At 43.8% G+C, this 16036-nt stretch overlaps 1 protein-coding gene across 8 annotated transcripts in view; it reads left to right on the top strand.

Moving 5' to 3' along the window:
- LOC107222045 (transcription factor Sox-2) overlaps positions 1-16036 on the top strand; it is a 314756-nt gene that overhangs the window by 37627 nt on the left and 261093 nt on the right. For all 8 annotated transcript variants that reach the window (XR_006902923.1, XR_006902925.1, XR_006902924.1 and 5 more), the window contains exon 2: positions 13122-13186. The gene's annotated coding sequence lies outside the window, so the exon portion shown is untranslated. The remainder of the gene's footprint in view (positions 1-13121; positions 13187-16036) is intronic.

Below are 16036 nucleotides of genomic sequence, written 5' to 3' on the forward strand. Positions count from 1 at the left end.
TCCGAAGGGTGATTAACGCGGACAAATCGTCCGATGAGTAATACTCGGTACCTAGAAGCTCCCCAGTTTCACCGTGCGTCAACGCATTCGGCTAATGTTCGAAACGATGCTAATACCGTAGGGATGGGATCTGGTTCGTCTCGTCCGCACCTGGGTGGTCCTAGATGGTTGGCCCGTAGCACGCCATCATCAGGTGCTCCGTTTCCCAGGCGCAACCCCCTGTAACCTTTTGCGCTCTGCACCCTGGTCATTGCGTGGCCATGCAGCATCTCCTCGGCTTCTCTGCAGCGCCGCTGTCGAGCTGTAGCACAGGCGCCGGGAGCAGAAATCGTGCGGTTGTTACCAATGATGCATGGCTTGGTAATAGCTACAATACAACCAGCTTATGCGAGGGCGCGCCCACCCTCGAATCGCTAACGCTCTGCACCAACCTTCGCCGCGAGAGTCTAGGCTCTGAGATTTATTGCCTTCACTGGGATAGCGGATTTTATAAGAGATTCTCGGTCTTGCCTCAAACGGCTTATAATAATTGGTGAAAGGGCTTTCCACACATGGAAAATGACATGCAAATCCAACAGACGTCTGAACCTCAACGTTTTTGATTTGGTTAAAAAAAATTTCTGCGATTCTCTTAATTTTGAAACTGTGCCCTGATTTTTTTTTAGATTTTTTTATACAACTGATTAATTACTTATAAGTATTGAAAAACTGTATTTTCTTTTCCAAACTTTTCAAGACCGGGCATATGATGGACTGATTTTTTTCTATTTTCTTTCAGGACTTTTTTAAAATTTTTTTGATGAACTGAAACATTGTTTAAACGGTCTGTGAATGACCAAAAAATTGTCAAAACTTCTGTTTTTCAATTAGAACATTTCTGGACTGGTTTCATTACGAACTTTTTACACATTTTTAAAAACTCCCGTTTCAAAATTGCTTTCAATATTTATAAATAATTAACCAGTTGAATAAGAAATCTAAAAAAATTCAGGGTGCTGTTTCAGAGTTAGTACAATTGGAGAATTTTTTTTAACGAAATTAAAAATTCTGAGGGTTAGACGTTTGGTGAGTTTGCATGGAATTCCGCATATATTTCATGACATGCCTGCAAAAATTTTATCGTCGAAACATTCTAGCGACGTGATTTTAAAAGGTTTGATATATTTGAAATAGAGTGCGCTATATTTTTACATACTTTTAATTATGTTTCGCGATACTTGTACAACGTTTTAGCCACATTGCACGATAATGCTTTCGCAATATTGCAAAAACATTGCAGAAATGTAATTTTGAAAGGTTTAAAATAATTGAAATAGATTGTGCAATACTGTTGTAATTTCTCAATTACATCGCATGTTCTGATATATTTAAAATATTTCGAAAGCATCGCGCAATATAATTATAATCTTTTAGTTACATTGTGCAAAATTTCTACAACCTTGCAGAAATATTGTGGGAACGTAACGCTGGCAATTTTTCAAACATTTCGAACACATTGCATAATATTCCTGAAACATTGCAAATTCAATTGCAATACATAGGTATCTTCAAATTTTTGCAGCGTACTGCGTGAGATTCACAGTAGAGACATCATAGTCGAAAAGAAATATCGAATGAGCAACAAAAAAAAAAAAAGAAGAAACTGCTAATTCAATAATTCAGAATCCAATTCGTACGCATGTATCGAGACACGGGATTCTCATGGGTAACTCGCAACTCGGTCTTAAACGCGTGTTAATATCGTTAATAGTGCGTTGGCGTGCGACCTGCGTGCATGCGTGCGGAGCGTGCGTGGGCGGGGTTCACGTCACAACTGCACGCGTCACGCGTCACGCGACCCGCAGCCGCCCTGGACCACCGCGGCTAGCCGACGAACCTCGAGGGGCGCGAATCAATTATATTACTCAAATATGTATAGTAGGTGGAATGTAGTGCCTGCTTCCAAAGCCTTAGTCGACCTGGTTTTTTTTTATTTTTTCTCCTTTTGTTCTTTCCAGTGTCTCGAATGAAAGATCAAACGGAATATTGTCACGTTGGGTAGGGTTTTTGAAATCATAATTATATTGTGGAATTCCAGGTTCAACGGTATGATATCAAATTAGATTGTGGGTTACCCAATACTGATTGACTCTTGTCACATGTTTCACGCTATCCGAATGAAAAAAAAAAATTTCCCAACAGAGTGTGCAAAATTCGATTTTACGTACCCAAACGCAGTAGTGTGGGAATATTCTATTTTGCGCACTCGTTGGAGTATGAGAAATCGAATTTAGCGCATTCGGTTGCGAGAAATACTACGCGCAACACGTGTGCGCACTAGTTGCGGAATCTAGTATTTCCTGTAAGTAAGTAAATCAGCGAGTCTTGATAACAGGTGCAGCCTATGAAATGAAATGAAATTTATGTAAAATCAGTCGGATGTTACGGGGTAGAAATTGGGCGTGTGTGACCGGAGCAATAACGCAAGATTGAAGTCCGAAGGTTACGAGCCATTCTGGGCGTCCTCATAACATGTAAAACACTGGGATTAGGGCATAATAACGAGTGTGTGGCCGGGCGTCGCGGTTGTTCGAGGAATAACGGTTAGGGCTGATAATGAAACACCGGGCAGCACGGATCAGCGGACAATCTAACTCTGGGTCGCACTGACCAGTAGAAGCTGGACGAGGACCCCTGGGATCTGAGACCACCCGGGGCTTTAATATCACGTTATTAACCCAGTTTGGCTATCCAGGGATGTGTCGGCGCATCTTCCCGCATTTTTGGCAACTATTCGACTCGGACTTTCCGACAATATCCAATATATCCGGCGACGCTTTGTCACCCTGTTCGAATAAGTAAAACAATATATGCGCGGGTGGAAGCGAATTGAATTGTTCAAGTGTAAAGGAAAAGTTCCTGAAGGTTATATTGCTTTCAAGTCCAAGTGCTGAGCTGTTTTTTAAAATACTTCAAGGTATTTGGAGTTTTTGGAACCCGAAATTCTCTTGCAAATCTCGCACAGTTGGTGTCATCGATTTACGTAGTTCGTTGCGTGATTACTGAGAGCATAATTGCACATGAAATTTTCCACAAAGCGCGGAATATTGTGTGTAAATTGCTATGATATTTTTATACTGCAACATTGCAGAACTATTGCGCATTCGCCTGAAAACTTTGCAATGTTCGCGCAATGTAACAGAAATATTCAAAACTTTGAAAAGTTCTGTTGCTGCAATGTTTTGGCAATATTACTGTGAGTGATCACTGAATATTGCGCAGCAAAGTTAGAGGTTTTTTCATATGCTAATTGGTGGCTCTTTGTTCTTTCTCTCTCTCTCTCTCTCTCTCTCTCTCTCTCTCTGGTACCGTAATATCTTCAAAGACAGGGAGCAAAGAGCATATAACGGCAAGAAGTTTAAGAACCAGGCAAGTCACAGATGCTTCTTAAGCCGTTAGAAAATTCGAAAATGGATCGAATCCGCGCAATATCGACTGCGCGTTGCAGGGGATATCCCACGAAACAAGGTCCTCGACTATATACTCTCTCTCCAATCCTCCCAGTCCGCCTGACTTGCGCCGAAGCCGGCTTAACGGAAACAAGTTTGTACAAACGATGCACCAGATGTCGAGCCGAATATTTTTTATCGTCAGCGGAGCTCCGGGGGGTCCACGAAGAAATCAATTAAATATCGCATGTCTACTTCTTATTTCACCAGATCAAACATTCCAAGCATTTCATCTTTTCTATACAATTTTTTTTTTTTTGATTGAACATACCTACATGGTTCGCAGGATGGTATTGAAAAATTGCCGACTTACCGTCAACATTTCAATTCGTATTTTCATTCACAATCACGTCAGGTGAGACCGATAACGATGAATTGTTTGTGTTAATAGCCCAGAAAATAAAATTTCAGCGTGAATGAGGGTTGGTTTTCTTGGTCTACTCGTAGCGCTAAGGATCCGGAGATGAAAAGAGGGTTTCCCTAGGTGAAGGAAGTAGGTAGTTGGTTACCACGCCATGCGACGTCGGCACCCTTCCTAGGGCAACGGCTAGAAGTGAGGAGTGGAGCGGAGAGGCGATGGAGGAGGCGGGGGGATTATCACGGAATATCGTGCAGTGTTCGTCGTGCCTCTCCAAAAGCCCCCGATCCCGAGGGCCCGTGGTGGGTATCCAAAGTGGGGCTCCGGGCAAGCACCCACTGGGAAGGTACCTATATACTCGTATACCACCGCCGAATCCACCGCAAATGCCCTCAAGTACTTCTTGCTTGCCCGTGAGTGAGAAGGGGGCCAGACCACGCACGTGGTACTTCGCCTCAACTTCAACTTCAACTTCAGCCGCGTAGTTTGTCGGCGGGGGATAGAGGGGAGGGACGAGGGCTGGATTGTGGAGAGAGAGAGAGAGAGAGAGAGAGAGAGAGAGAGAGAGAGAGAGAGAGAGAGAGAGAGAGAGCGAGCGTGAGCGTCTGATGTAGTTGTCAATTTTGCGTCAAGTCAGGTTCTAGTAGAAAAACTTTGCCGCTTAGGATCAAATATTATCACACAGCAAGCAATATTTCAGAAATATTGCCGCAAAGTAAATGAAGCTAAAGCTAGGAACCAAAGTTAGCAACCAAAACCGTTAAACTTTTTGGAAATAGAAAAATGCAGTTCAGTTTTATCCTCATAATTTCATAGAAGTATCGGGGGTTCAAGGTATTTCACAAAATTTTGATTGTCGGTCTTCGCTACCTTATTAGAATAAACATTAGAACGTTTGGCTACTATTGCCGGTTGCTAGCGTCAACTTCGTGCATAGTAACTCTGCAAAGTTGAAAACATTTTATATGCATTGCACCAACGTAACTTTGCAATGATTCGAAACGTAACTCTGCCGAATTAAAATTATTTCAGATCTAAGTTGTGTAATACTTCTGCTACATTGTTCAAACATATTTGCTGCAACGTAATTTTGCAAAGTATCAAATATTTTAGATATATTGCGCAATATTTCACATATTTTGCAGGAACGTTTCGACGTCTGCTCGTCAGTGTTTCTGAAAGACCTATCAAAATGGTCGCACTTATTTATGCTGTGACATGACATTTCCGATGCATTCTTTTTCGTTTTACTCATCCATTACGTCAGTAGATGATATCCATTAACAATGAAACATCCGCTGCTTGCCGAATGTGCTAAATATGGTTGATAAATTTACAGTGTAGCGCGTGATAAGATGTGGATAACGGTTTATCGTCAACACAGTATTTGGTTACCAGCATTTGGCGACAGTAGGGAAAGTGTTTTAAATCAGAAATTTTCACGGTCAGGTGGGCAATGCTTTTGCATAGATTGGCAATGCTCTGTAGTTTCAGCATAGAATGGCACAAGGGCGTCGCGCCGGTTCATGGAATGACAGACAGAGACTAAAGTTTGCCGAATCAAGTCGGGTGCGCGTGCGCGACGTAAAGGCTTACGGGAACACAACCGAGTAATTGCCAAGTTACGCCTACGGCCGTACGGCACGTCCCAACGCAACAAACATGCGCGAAATTCTTACGGCTTGGTGAGCGCAGGTGTGTATATAGACTACGAAGTCCGTCGGGTAGGCGTAGCTACCGCACGTTACGGCGGTAACTAATACCGCAATTTGCCCGAGGAAATTGCAAATTCTCCAAGAGCGGCTCGCTTCTCGACGTCGAAGATTCCTCCGCACCCTTCAACCCAGCGACAGTCGGCCGTGTTTCCGGTCTCTCATAATCGATTTCGAAAAGTGGCCAGAGAATAATTGCGGGGAATACACGAGCTGTTTCCGCTTATATGCATCGGCGCGCGTCTCTGTTCTCCGCTAGGGGTCGTTGAGGGCGGCTGTGGGGGACGTGGAGGACCCGCCGACCGACGGGCACGATGTTACAAAATCAATAGAGGGGAGGCTCGCGGGGGAGCGCGCGCGCAGTCGCCTCCACCCAGAAGGCGACGGACTGCGATGGAGAGCCTCCTCCTCCTCCTCCTCCTCTTCCTCCTCTTCCTCTTCCTCCTCCTCCTTCTCCTCCTCCTCCTCCTCCTCCTCCTCCTCTTCCTCCTCCTCCTCCTCCTCCTCCTCCTCCTCCTCCTCCTCCTCCTCCTCCTCCTCCTCCTCCTCCTCCTCCTCCTCCTCCTCCTCCTCCTCCTCCTCCTCCTCCTCCTCCTCCTCCTCTTCCTCCTCTTACTCCTCCTCGTCTTGCTTCTCCAGCTTCTCTGCCACCCCTTTCACTCCTCCGTTTCCTGTCGTCGTCCACGCGTCCACAGCATCCGAGACCTCTACCGCCAGAATGGATGGTGCTGCCACCAAGATTGGACGACTCTGTTCTCACAGGTCCGAAATTATAACTTATCGCAAGCTTCTCTCGATATCTACAATATTATACAACATCTGTTGGTCAATTCTTTTCTTTAATAACTTTGAAGTCATCCGTTTCCTGACTAGAATCACGTGTTTGGGCTCCATTACACGTAGAGCTTTGACATTTTTAATTAGAAATGGCGCCAGGACCATTCGTGTTTTGATCACGTGTAGTTATGACACAAGACTAGTTACTCATACTCCACCGCGTCTCTGTGTTTCCATATAGTTTTCATTTGCATACATAACTCTGTAGTCCTGATGAGTTGAAACGGTATATTACTTGCAGCGAGGTCAGTGACGCAAGCTTTCACATTCAACGAAGATATATTGAGAGCGGCTTTTGCGGTCCACGAAGTAGTTTAAGCGTTTCAAGAAGTGTCTCCGAGTTCGCGGATGCTTTTACCGTTAAAACAACAAAGGCGGTAAAGCCAGAAAAAAAAACTTTTCAACGAATACCGATGATTCAGCGGTGAACGATTTCAGAAATGTTTAACGAAAACATTTAGCTTGAACCCCGAACAAATGTTATTCCAACACGAAGCCGTAACGTTAAAGGCACTGGGACGGATATAACTTCCATATTTCGACCTTACATAGTTATACAACATATAAGTTATATTGTGTAAATGTATACGTATCGGTGTATACCCCCTGTGAATGACACCGGAACCGGTCAATAACCGCTATTTGGAATGATAAAGGATATTCACACAACCAGGAAATGGACAGTAGTGGAAAAATGCACGTCACTGTAGGTGCTGCATGAACCTCATATACGAGTATACCTCGTTTTGGTAAATGGTGCTCGATTGTTCATCAGCATATTTTTCCCCGTTCTTTCTACTCAGTGGTCGTGGATTATACTCGTAGCTAATATATAATGTATTCGTGTGCGTGTAATACATAGAAATCGAAGGTGACTGAACGTCCCATGCCAGCGCGTGCACGTTTGTAGATATTATTTCGGTGGGGTGCGTAACGCACTTACGAACGGGAAAAATGCGTTGATTTGTCCAAGAGTCAGGGGAATCAAGGGTTAGATGCCTCGCTTATGTCTCCCCCCATTAGATTACACTACGTTAGGACGGCTTGGCTTGGGTTAGGTTGGAATTCCACCAACCGGATAAGAACATTAGCTGTGAAAATGTTTTCCCAACAACCTCCTCAATTCATGCTTCTTCCATAACTGCCTAATTCCCCGTCCCTATGTACTGATATTCCCCTTTCCCAACACTTAACATAACGTTTTCTCATTTGCTCGTATTACCTTAAACATCTGTTCTGCATTCGGGAATTAAAAATTCCATCATTTCTCATTTCTTACAGATTGAAAGCGTGAATCTCTTACTTTGAGACTCACGTCTCTGCATAGGTGGAGAAGGGCGGTGATGGCGGAGGCCAAGGGTGAGCAAGCCAGGGAAAGATTGCGACTAGCACCCGACGTCCTGTGGGACCAGCAATAAAAGGTCATTTAGTCCCCGCGCTGGCCGGTCGTTGATTGACTTGAATGTCACCGCCTTTTGCCCCGTCTGATGTCATTCCCCTAGCAAGCGCGATGGCGTCAGTTCCAGAGTCTGGAGTCGGTCTAGCATAGTCCCACTGAAATTTTGTACCTGTCTAGACAACAACGTGATCAGCATATATGATCGTTGATTCGTCCAGGATTCGGGCAGCTCTAACAAAATGTCCCGCACTTTGTTGAAACTGACCTCTAATTCTTGTGACGATACTTCGGAGGGGAGAAAAAAGAGTCGATGAACGTCCTACGGTACGTTCAAATGGGTGAACCAATCACGTTACGTCAAATAACAGTAATCTCGACAACGGAAAGCAATTTTGGAGACACTCAGTTACCTAGTGAACCACGATGTTGGGCGTTTCGTCGCGTCGGGATTCGGGGCAACGCGTCGGTTTCGTCAATGGATGCAAATCACTCCCTTATTATTCCGCGCCCACCTCATCCCCCTTTCTGCTATACATTAGGTATACACTTTCCCGGCATGATCCAGAACCGCGGTGAGAGACTGGCGCACAAAGAGGTACGAAATCTCTTTGTTCTCTGGGGCTCAACGGCTCCACCTTTCTCCCCACAATAAACCGATGCTTCGTCAAGGTCACTCATTCACTTCATTCGATAACCTCCAGCGAATATCACCACCTCTGGTTTGCCCACTCTGTACGAAAGTTTTGCCGAATCTCGGTGTGCGTGGTTCGGTGAAAGATATGGAATCTACCGTGTGTCGCGATCGTTGGCGACACGTGACAGATAAAATCAAGCGTGATTTGATTCAGCGGTATCGGACCTCTTTGACCGCAGCACCGAAGTAGAGCTTTGACTCCTCCCGAGAATATTCTTAGTGAAAAGGAACAGCCCCCGAGAAATCCGCGACAAAAGAATCGAGGGACACCTGCCGGGTGGCTCAGCATGGTTTGATCGCGGTACGAGCTTGGTGCAATCTTACAGCGAGTCCTTTGACCCTTGAGTGTTATTCGCGGACGCGTGGCTCGCACCTGGTGAACCCGGAACGTCCCGATCGCCCGGAGCTGAAAGGACACAGATTCAGGGTCGAAGATGGCTCTAAATCCTCTGAGGAAAAGGAGTCGACCCGAGAAAGCACAACCCTCAACCTCTTAGCCGAGGCTCTGGCTACGCACGAAGTCCTTTGTCCGTTTTCTCAGCGCCGAATAGCTGCTGATCTTTGTCCTCTTCTTCGAAGGAAAAGCCACGCGACCGACTTCAAGGAATTTTACAATTGAGCGATCCTCCCCTCAGGATTCTAATGTCGCAATATCCGCATCACGATCTCGTTGTACTGTGCAGTTGTGAGTACCATTGATGTCACGGCTCGATTAGCCGCTACTAAACTCCACGCATATTTTCACGTATTTTCTACTCAGGCTGATCTTTGGATTATTTTAGTTCAGAACTCTGAACCGTCAGTATGAAAATGTACCTTACGACGGTGAACGGATCACGTTTTAAGAATGAATAACTTTTCCCTTCGATTCATGTTTCTGTTTCGGTTTCTGGTGGTGTTGTCAACTCGCATTTGAATCTAGTGCCCTTCTGCCCTTTGATAGAGGGGAAAAGATTGCCGGTGGTCAGTGACAATTGAAAGCCACTTTGCAACTGGTCGGTAGTAAATTGGCATCCTGAGGCCAGCAGGAATATAAATTCACTTCGTTACCTGTCACTCGTTACCTCTCATTCACATTCGAGCTTCGGGAGAAGGCCAAAAGGCATTCAAGGTTAAGAGCCGCCCACAACGCGAAACATCCCGTGTCCTCGGAAGCTTCACACTTTGCTGACTCCCATGGAAGGAGGATGAAAAACAATCCAGTGTCTCAAGACTTCAAAACGACTGTGTGCGAATAAAAAATTTCGTTGACATCATTGGCATATATGGGAGGGAAATGTTTGATAGTGTACTATACGAGATGATGCCACGAGGAGTATCAGTTCAAGTCGTCAAGGGACACGGAGATAACGACTTCTGGTCGTCGTGGTGAGCGACACGACACGTGAGGTGGCGAGGGAAGCTGCTGCTAGACATCCATCACCTCTTTGTGTTCCCGCCGATTTTTGGGATGGGACAGGGTGGTAGAGGAGGGAGACACCTGGTTCAGCCCGAACCACACCCCCTCTTTCCTTGTGGCGCATAGAAGCAAAGCCGACAGAACGGGCGGACGCAAAAATAAACAAGTAGAGTTTAAGATACGTCTCTTGGCTGGCACGGGGATTCCGGTAATCGTCCTTCTAATCCTTGATGATTTTTATTGATGACCTAGACATCCTGTCATCCATGCCTCGGGTACGAGCAAGATTTAGGAGTACATACATTTTTCCTGTTCTAAGCGACGCGGTTTTCTGAGAAATAAGTGGTTCTAGAAATCAATTTCGTTTCAAAAATATTTCTCTTCGAACTCCGAGCTGAGGTCAAGTGAATTGTAATTTTCTGTATGTTCCATCGAGCTAATCGGTAATATGATAAAATACCGACACACGACAGCTAGAGAGTTCAGGAGAGAGAGAGAGAGAGTGAGTTTCGTCTCCTAAATCGGAGAGGAAAAGAGAGAGAGAGAGAGAGAACGCGCCTTGCGAGTGTCGAGGATATCCGATCGATTATTGGCATTGTGAAACGTCAGCATTGTGACATTACCAAGCGGAATTATTGGAATCTTCTGTGTACGTACGCCAGGGTTACCGTTCCACCGTTCCGCCGTTCGACGACAGTCTGCGGGCTGCACGCTGCGCCTTGGGGGACATTTTCCTGTGGATTACCTGCAGCATATTTTCCGCGCGTTTGCCTCCGAGGCTTATTAAAATATCATGTATTTGTCGATGAGTTCACGCTTTATGCGACTGGATGACAAGGTTTGGTCGACTCTGCAGGGCCTCAAAGGATTCCAGTCACTGGTCGTGGCATTGTGTACTGATAGTCAACGCGATTTTTACCCCACACGCTTCGCCTCCTCCAATGTGCTTACCTAACTTGCATGGAACGTTGACGGTGCTTGTATTTTCCTTGGCGATCATCTTGTATCCCACACAGCACGAAATACTGCGGAAATATTGCAGCATCGTAATTTTGCGAGGCTTGAAATGTTTCCGTCACATTGCCGCAATACTTGTGCAACATTCCAGTTCCAATCGCGATGTAGCAATGTTTCTATCCTATTAGGTACGTGTTGTGTGAGGTTCTTCAATTCCAGGAACAACAAGATAGGCGTCCAGGTCTACCTTTGAACTAGAAGTTTCAGGAATTTTCTCATTTCGGAAAGATTTGCAACATCAGCTGCTGGGGAGGGGGTTGAAAAATGTTCGAAACCTACGAAGCTGTGAAAATTTCATGAGCTGCTTGGTCCTCTGGACGGTTAAAAATCAAGCCAAGGGGTCGAGAGAGCGGAACTTCTGACCCAAGAGCCGAGGCCCCATTGAAGTCTTGTTGAAACCAGGTGCGCCGGATACCTTGCAAGCTGCGATTATCCTTGGGGACCTTCATATTTCAACCCGCCCGTCAATGACGCTGCTACGCGGGGGTGTCAGCGGCAGCAGGTGTCCCAAGATCGTAAAAATATTCTCGAGGGATGGGAAGGAGACCGCCTGCCTTCCTTATTCATCCTGTTACTGCAGAAACGTCACCAGCCGAGACGAGAGTTGAAAATTACACAGGAACCGCCGTCGTTTCGCTAACCGGATTTTGAGACGACTAGTGCAGCTCCCACACAAGTCCAGCGAGAAATTCATCCCTGAACTTTTTCCTTGCAGCCGGAGAAAAACTCGATGCGGGCATTTTTGCCGAGACTAAGAAGCGGTGTCGAGTCTTTTCTCAACATGGATTTCGCGACTATCACTCTTATCTTCGCCGGACTCGAGGATGAAAATTTGAAGAATGGCTGAACTCGGACCCGGTCATCACCTCGCGCTGCAGGCGGCTTCTCATTAATAACTGGTGACTCGGCAGTTGTGTACTAAATAAAACGGCTCGGAGCCGTCGCACTTACCTGTGATTCCCTCGATCGCTCATAACCTGACGTGAAAGAGCACCTCCATATTCATCCACACCCTGGAGCCAAATTCCGAAAGCCCCGCGCACATTTTTTTTTTTTTTCTTTCTCTTTTCGGATTTTTTTTTTTTGTTGTTGGTATACATGCGTATACCTGTATTATACGTGAATTCACAGCTACTACACCTGAAACGGGTGTACAATGGACTGCCATTTATTTCGAAAGCCACACTTCGGATACACTTACGCATCGCACTGATTAGACGCAGGGTTATAATTTCTTCCACTTGCAATCGTACCGCCGTTCCGGTTTTAGGTTAAAATTAGGTTGAGGGCTGCCTGGTTTGAAGTTTGATCCTATTTCTCGTCGATAAATGTTTGTAACCTAATTAATTTTTCACTTTTGGGTTACGTAATTTTTCTAATATAAGCTGCAGTTATACTATATAATAAGTCATTGACCCGGTAATTCTTGAAATTGCTTATTTGGAATCAAAAGTATTGTTATTCAGTGATTTGCAAAAGAAAAACGGATTCCGAAAAAAGAAAATGATAGTTTGTTCTATGACGCTATTTCAGACAATGATCGAAAATTCGTCAACTTGGAGGGCTCAAAACTGTCTTAATGCGGGGAAAATACAACTTTTTATGTTCACAACACATGTTTTCAAAAATAAGTATTCAACTCAGACGCCCAAAAACATTCAATTACTTTATGACGCTATTCCGTATATTTTTGGCAGTTATGCGATTTTTGGCACGGATGCGCTTGACGTCGCTATGACACCTTGGCAGTTAAGTGGTTATGCTTCCATTGAAATGTGAAGTAGTTGTACATATGATTTAATTCTTAATGTAAGCTATTCAGCTTGACACATTTTACAAGTATGTATAATGATCAAATATTTCTAAGCCGCTTTTTCACGCTTTCGAACATTTCAAGAATATTTCCTGGACATGTTCCGAACGCAATGCTTTGAATATTGTTGTATAATATATAGGCATATAATACAATTTCAAAATATTATCCAACAATCCTCCCCTGCTCTTAATTTTATCAGCCCGCAGTCTCCTGAGCTAGCAATAAAGACGCCCGACTGTTGGAGGATAACACGGATAATTTTACGTAATGCCATAGACATAACGATTAATTTTAATGTCTTCTCTTCTACCGACGACGTTCCGGATTCCCATATTGCATCCGCCTTCTAGTGAAAACTGCTTCACCCATTTCCTGACGTGATATTATCTCCATTGTTTCAGGTGGATTATACCCGACTTGTTGCAGCTGCTGGAAGCGAAGAAGCCCCTGCAGTATAACAAATTCGGTGAGTCAAATAATTGCCATGCTTAACTACATTCAGTTAAGTCTTTGATATTGATGCTAAGGTTGATTGCAAAAATTCATTGAATATCATTCTGCAGATTTTGTAATTCTGACAACTGTGGTGAATTGTTTGACGTTCAAGAAACGTGCTTATCAAGAAAGGCTATTCAGGTTACTAAATTACTGCGGGATCTTTCGAAATATTCTTTACGTGAATGATAAAATCCATACCAAGTACACGAAATATTTACAGTTCTGTTTGATGTAGCACTTCATAGAGAAGAAAATGCAATATGTAATATGAGGTGGATGTGCTTGTGTATTTATTTTGACATGGCTCCCAGAGTAAATAAAAAGGTAAAATCTTGATTGACAGCTGTACACCGAAAGCTAGCCTACTCGGAGAAGTCCTGCCCGGGGTTCTTAATTCCGAAAGGATATGATCCACTTCTTGAATGCAAAAAATATATACCTTCTTCGACGAACCCTGCAGTGCCCGGTCCATGTGTAGGTATATACATATCCACACATTTGTACATACCTACCAAGATTCTTTGTCGCGCCGAGAAATGTATATATAAAGGATTATCCGCGCATTGTGTGCGACGCTCATATCGTGGGGCTTTCCTCTGCTTGCAGAAGAATGTTACTAGGAATATAACAAGCCTATATATATATATGATATATAATACCTAGGTCTGAACGTACACAGCAAGTGCGAATAAGTGTCTCAGGCACACGGGGGAAAACGGCGATGGCTTGTAATTCGGACTATCTGGCTGGGATTACCGAGGGCGAAGAAGTCTCGGGGTCGCGAGATAAAGGGTGCGAGGCATGTGTCAAAACTGTTCTACCCGTCATCGGTCCGTTTTGATATATATTCATTGCATCCTATTTTAAATAGCTCTGCGAAACATCGTACACGTGGGGACTTGTTTCTTTTTTTTACGATCAAAGCTACGTTTCAGGCATGTACTGCCATTTCTGAAAAGATATCCCTAACCGAATTACGGAGTTCGTGACAACTGCCAAGCCAGATATATTCAGAAATGGTTGTACAGACGTGAAGTGTAACTTTGGTTGCCTATCTCCTGGCGTTGAATGAGTAGTGTCACAGAAAAGTCCCGGTATATTATTCTGCGTGGATGTACGAGCCGTTGAGACTAAAGGAAAAGACCGTGAATATCGATCCCCTACAGGAATTCGAACCAGAATAACGAGAATGAAGATTTTGTGGATGACGAGTAATCCGTGAATAGCCAAATTTTTATGCAATTAAACTGATTTACAGTGTCAGGTTTCCGAAATCTCGATTACGAGTCCAAAAGTACATATATCAATAATCGAAAATTCATTAAAATTTACTGGAGGTAGATTAGAATTCACAAAATTTAAGTGATTGAAACAAGATGATGAAAACAATATTCGACACACCGATGGAGATTAGATGCACATCCGTATATAATCAAATAGCACGTAAAATTGAAAAAATATTTCGGTATCGTAATTTTGCAAAGTTTTAAATATTTCAGATACACTGCGCAATGTTCCTCGAATATTGGTGAAAAATTCGATGAAAGTTATAATCTGCAGAGTTTGAGATATTTTAGATACATCGGGAATTGTTTTTGCATTAATATTGCAACTTGAATGGCTATACAGAAATATTGCAATATTATTACTTCAATTTTGCGTACTATCCAGAGTTCTCTCAGGGAACAGTTATTTGCGCGAATTATTATGGTTGCGTAGAGTGAGATTTTCATCTTGGTGTAACTGATGTAATTTAATAAAGAATTTCTACCCCCTTTCCAGTGAAAGCTCCGTACAACGCACAGAGCATATTGTGTCCACCGAGGCCGAGTGCGCTTGGTGGCTGTAATGAAGCCGCATGAAAATTATTGCGAATATATAATGAAATTGGCTGAAGTCTCTCACGTCGCGTGGGTGGGTATAAGTAGTTCCGCAGCTGTATGCGTGCAGGTACTCTGTCCCTGTGCGTCAGCGAAGTGGTTATTTTATTTTTTCGCAATTAGGGGAGTCGCCGGGACGCTACGTCGCCCTTTTGCCTGTTATTTAATTGGGATATGCAATTGAATAACACTTCGCAACGCGCTCAAACTTCCACCGGAGAAATAATTGTCATCCAACCCCTTCCAACGTCTGGCTTTGCTATACATATAACCCAAGAATATACCGCTTGCGGCAGCCATCCTGTAACATGCGATGATCGATATTCGTTTCGCGAGATTAATAATATACGTCAAAAGCATTGTACAACTCCGTATTGGGCGTTGAAAAATTCATCGGATCACCCGAAGGCGAAATTCTGTGTCGGGTTCAGGGGTTGAAACTCTTCGGGATAATGAAAAATTCAACCTGTTACGACCAATGAATTTTCACATTTTTTCTCAAATTCTCTTTCCCGTCTCGATTGCGATTTTCTACATACGAGCGTGGCTGAACAATATGGCGTAGAATTAGCAGTCGATGGTTTAAGGTTAACTCGACAAATATCAATGCATAAAAGAATTCCTTGCACAGGCTAGGTTAAATGCTTCTGTTTTGTCATATTCAGTTCGTTGGTAGCAAAGAGAAGAAATACTTGCCGATTTAAATACGATTATTTCGAGTTCTATATTTCCTGCCACTATGACAGATCGCCACTTTCCACATATTGTATCCCAACGTTTTTCTTTGTTTGTCAAAACAGAGATACAGAAGGTAATGAAACCGAAAAGTTCCCCGAAAAATTCCTCTCCAACCATCATTGGGCAGTGACAAAAATCAGAGAAATCGAGAATCCATTAATTATTGGTCGTATAGTGATCGCTTAATTCAGATTCGCAAA

The sequence above is a fragment of the Neodiprion lecontei genome, chromosome 2 (assembly GCF_021901455.1).
Source record: "Neodiprion lecontei isolate iyNeoLeco1 chromosome 2, iyNeoLeco1.1, whole genome shotgun sequence".
In the NCBI taxonomy this organism is placed as follows: Eukaryota; Metazoa; Arthropoda; class Insecta; order Hymenoptera; family Diprionidae; genus Neodiprion; species Neodiprion lecontei.